A 5,150-nucleotide genomic window follows, 5' to 3' on the forward strand; every position below is an offset into this window, starting at 1 on the left:
GCCACACATGCCACCATGAGCCACGTTAACTTCCACGTTAACTTAGTTAACGTGGATAAGAGAAAGATGAGCTAATGTTAGTGACACTCAACTTTGTCACTAACGTTGGAGATGGCTAGCAAGGCCACGTTAGAAGCCACGTTAACCTAGTTAACGTGGACTCTAACGTGGAAAATAGGGGCAATTTGGAACGTTAGTGACAATGGTAAGTGTCACTAACGTTCTCGAAGGATGGCAAGCCTACGTTAAAAGAGCCACGTTAACTAAGTTAACGTGGACTCTAACGTAGGGAAGGGGGAGGCTTCTCAACGTTATTGGGAAAGTTGAGTCCCAATAACGTGTGCGAAGGACATAGTGGAAACGTTAGTGGCAACGTTTGTGCCACTAACGTTGAGGTTAACGTGGCTTTTAACTTTGGTGAGGAACGTTAGTGAAAAAGGTGATTGTCACTAACGTTCTCGAACCCATATTTTCACTGAACGTTAACACCACTAACTTCCTGAGCCAAAGCCCCTACCCACTTCATACTTTCTCTCTGCAAGTAAAAGCTAAGCCCAATGAAGAAGAGAACTGCTTTAAACTCAAGACCCAAAGGCCTAAGACTTGAAGAATCAACTAGAAGAACAGAAGAGTAGTATATATGGGAGTAGCTTTGAAATATTTTGGAGAGTTGGAAAATATAGGGAGCCTCTTGGCATAGAACTACTCTCTGTATTTACTTTCTCTGCACTTCTAGTTTTCATCATGTATTCTCCATCTTTGTTTTCATTTTCCAGAGCTATGGACAACTAAACCCCTTTCATTGGGTTAGGGAGCTCTGTTGTAATTTGATGGATCAATACTAGTTTTCATTATTCTTCTTCTATCTTTTCTCTTGATTTTACTTGAAAGCTTTCAATCTTCATCCAATTGGGTAGTTATCTTGGAAAAGAGCTATTCATACTTGGATCTCTTCTGAACCTTGAAAGAGGAATTAAGAGATCAAGCTAGAAATACTTTTTCATGCTGGACCAAATTGGGTTTGGATGGATATGTGACTATAATCCTCTCAACACTTGATTTGGGAAATGCATGTGGTATAATCAGTGACCATACTTCATCTCTTCTCATGAGCAATTGACCAAGGAATTGGCTATTGATGAAGATTTGAGAGATTGAATTACAAGAAATTGTGATTCAATCACTTAAGATTGCTAAGGAGATCAATGAGTGCATTGATTGAGGAAGAGATGAAAATGAGATTGATCCGGAGAATGCAACATCTCCTAAGCCCAATGAACTCCCCATTTCTGATCTTACCCATTCTCTTTAATTTCTGTCATTTACATTTATGAGCAATTCTCCCATTCCCATTTAAAGATTATGCAATTTACTTTCTGCCATTTACTTTCCCGCCATTTAATTTTCTGCAATTCTCAACTCAATTTCTGATTCGCTCAACTAGAACATTCCTCTAATTAAAGTTGCTTGATCAGTCAATCCTTGTGGGATTCGACCTCACTCTATTATGAGTTTTTACTTGACGACAAATTCGGTACACTTGCCGAAGGAAATTTGTTATGAGACAAGTTTTCCGTGCATCAAGTTTATGGCGCCGTTGCCGGGGATTGATTGTGCATCAACAATGATTAGATTGGAGGATAACTAGATTGAGCATTTTATTTTTGTTTGATTTAAATTTCTTTTTGAGTTATTTATTTCCTGTTTTAGTTAATTTCTTCCCTTCCCCCTACTTTTTCTTTGTTATTTACCATTTATCGCACTAACCCACTAACTGTTTGGTATATTGCATCACTCACACTAACAGTAATTCTGACAGATATTCTTTCTGCACCTATTCTCTTTGCTTGTACTTGTTGGTTGTATGACAGGGAGAAGAAGCGGGGCTTCAACTTCCTTTGATTCTGAACCTGAGAGAATCTTCCTTAGACTAAGGAGGGAGGCAAGAGAAAAATGTGTAGTTGGTGCTGAATAAGAGGAGGAACACTTTGAGGAATACTTTGAACCAAACATGGAAAGCCATCATGAAGAAGAGGTTCACAACCATGGCAGAGGAGGTCGAGCAAATCATGCTGGGGAGGATAGAAGAGTTTTAGGCTCTTACATCAATCCAAACCCAGGAAAATGTGGAAGTAGCATTCAAAAGCCAACCATCCATGCCAACAATTTTGAACTGAAGCCATAGCTCATCACCCTTGTTCAGAACAACTGTTCGTTCGGTGGGAGTGTCCAAGAGGACCCCAATCAACATCTAACCACCTTCCTGAGAATATGTGACACAGTGAAGTCTAATGGTGTTCATCCTGACGCCTATAGATTGCTCTTATTTCCATTCTCACTCAGGGATAAGGCAGCTAAGTGGCTGGAGTCTTTCCCAAGGGAGAGCTTGACAACTTGGGAAGACGTGGTGAACAAATTCTTAGCAAGATTTTACCCTCCTCAATAAATCAATAGGCTGAGAGCTGAGTTCCAAACTTTCAGGCAACAAGATGGTGAGACTCTATATGAAGCATGGGAGAGGTTTAAAGACCTAACAAGGAGGTGCCCACCAGATATGTTCAATGAATGGGTGCAGCTGCACATTTTCTATGAAGGGCTCTCTTATGAGTCAAAGAAGGCCGTAGACCATTCATCCGGAGGATCTTTGAACAAGAAGAAGACTATTGAGGAAGCCATCGATGTCATTGAAACAGTAGCAGAGAACGACTACTTCTATGCTTCCGAAAGAGGGAACACAAGAGGAGTAATGGAGCTAGACAATGTAGATGCTCTGTTGGCCCAAAACAAGCTCATTACCCAGCAGCTGGCTGACCTCACCAAGAAGATGGAGAGGAACCAAGTAGCAGCAATCTCCACCTCATCAACAACCCAAGAAGGAGTGAATGAAGAAGTAGAGGGTAGTCAGGAGCAAGCCAACTACATTGGGAATTCACCTAGGCAAAACCATGATCCATACTCTAAGACCTACAACCCTGGATGGAGGAATCACCCAAACTTTGGGTGGGGAAATCAACAAGACCAAAGCCTTGATCAAAGACGCCCAAATCCAAACAATGCAGCCACCCAACACTTCACATCTAGACCATATCAACACCCCCATAACAACAACTCCCCACATTTATATCAAAGCTAGAATAACCCTACTCAGCCTGACCTGTCATCATTTGATGAAAGAATCTCAAGGATTGAGAATCTACTTGAAGGCCTAAGTAAGGAGATTCAAGACAACAAGGTCTTCAAGGAGGAAGTGCGAGCCAGTTTCAAGAACTAGGGAGACACAATCAAGAGGTTGGAATCTCAAGTAGGATATCTCTCTGAGCGAATTCCCAAACCCACAGATGGATTCCCAAGTGACACAGAGAAGAATCCGAGAGGTGAAACAAAGAAGGTAAGATGGGAAGATTGCAAGATGGTCACTATAAGTGATAAGGAGACTGAGGATAAGCCAAGTAAGCTGTCAGAACAACTTGAAGATACCTCAGTAGAGGAGGTGGAAAAAGATTACCAAGAACCAAAAATCTCAAAACAGGAGTTGCTAAGACTCTATGCACCTTTTCCCCAACTGCTCAAGGGAGCTGTGGAGAGGAGAATATACTCAAGATTTCTTGACTTATTTGCATCTCTGCATGTGAACATACCATTCATCAAGACTATCCAACAAATGCCTGCATTCATCAAGTACATGAAGGAGTTGCTTCCCAGGAAAAGCTCACTCAAGGGAGGCCAAACTATAGTGATGAACAAGGAATGCAGTGCCCTCATTCAAACGCAGTTGCCTACAAAAAGAAAAGATCCAGGAAGCTTTCATGTCCCCTGTGCCATAGGAGAAACAATGTTTGATAGAGCACTCTGCGATTTAGGAGCAAGCATCAACTTAATGCCTCTATCCCTGGTGAAGAGGCTGCAGATCAATGAGATATTACCCACAGATGTAGTCATCAGGCTGGCTGACAAAACTCAAAAACAAGCAAGAGGGGTGGTGGAAAATGTGTTGTTAAAGGTGGGGAAATACTTTCTTCCCACAGACTTTGTCATCTTGGACATGGAAGAGAGTCACACTCACCCAATCATATTAGGAAGACCATTCCTAGCTACAGCCAGAGCACTCATAGACGTGGAGCGAGGGGAGCTAATATTGAGGATCCATGATGAACAACTCAGCTTCAATGTCTTCAAACTCTCCCAAGAAGCTGACCAAGAAAACAAAGAACCAAGCAATGATCATAACGGGATACTGACAGAAGAAACAAGCACTGAGGCACCACCAACACATCTGAGAACCCCACTGAATGATGAACAAGGCAAACAGCAATCGTCACAGCTCAAGGAGAAGCTGGAGGAACCTAAACCACCAGAGGCATGTGAAGACAACAACAAAATTCACTTAAAAGAAGAAGTCGCCAAGAGCAGGGAAGTATCAAAGGGGACAAAGAAGAAGGTACCAAGGGGGTGGAGGAACAAGAAGATCCCTACGAAAGGCCTCTCTCCAGGAGATAAAGTGATTTCAGCTTACTTCCCAGATATCCCCCCTAATCTCCCAACTGTACCATCTCAGTTACCTAAGGTCTTCACTATCAACAGAGTTCTTTCCTTGGAACATGTAGAGATCATTGATACAACCAATGTATATAAGTCCAAGGCAAGAGGGGAGGACTTGAAGCATTATCAACCACCCTGATGAAGGAGAAACGTCAAGCTAGTGACGCTAAAGAAGCGCTTCATGGGAGGCAACCCATGTTTTATTAGCTTTTACTAGTGAATAAGTCAATATTCATAAATTCCAACCCAAACTTGGTGAAGTCCTTATATTGCAGTATATAGTGAAGAACAAGTTTGGTGTTCAAAGCGTACCAAGAAAGCATGAATGCAACAGAGAGCATTCTAGTCTTGGAGCTTTGAACAGAACTTTTCATCACAATGCTTCAAACTAAGTTTGGTGTCACCCCATGGTGCCACCAAAATGCATAAAGGTATACACAGTTAGTTAGTTAGTTGGAGTTCATGAATAAACAATCTAATCTTTTCTTCTCTTTATTATTTTAGCCGTAAAAATCTAAATCGATTTTTTTTATGATATTTCTTACTTTTCTTATTTGATCTTTATAGGGAACGGAAAGGAGCATTGAAAGAGATAGATTGGACAATTAAAG

The 5,150-nt window shown here is 41.4% G+C and overlaps 1 non-coding gene across 1 annotated transcript; it reads right to left on the reverse strand.

Annotated features, from left to right (window-relative positions):
* Positions 1-2,452: 2,452 nt before the first annotated feature.
* Positions 2,453-2,559, reverse strand: LOC148573792 (small nucleolar RNA R71). The gene has a single exon (XR_015906149.1). It is a non-coding gene; the product is annotated as a small nucleolar RNA R71 (small nucleolar RNA).
* Positions 2,560-5,150: the final 2,591 nt, after the last annotated feature.

The sequence above is a fragment of the Arachis ipaensis genome, chromosome B2 (genome assembly GCF_059453495.1).
Source record: "Arachis ipaensis isolate K30076 ecotype BB chromosome B2, ASM5945349v1, whole genome shotgun sequence".
NCBI classification, from domain to species: Eukaryota; Viridiplantae; Streptophyta; class Magnoliopsida; order Fabales; family Fabaceae; genus Arachis; species Arachis ipaensis.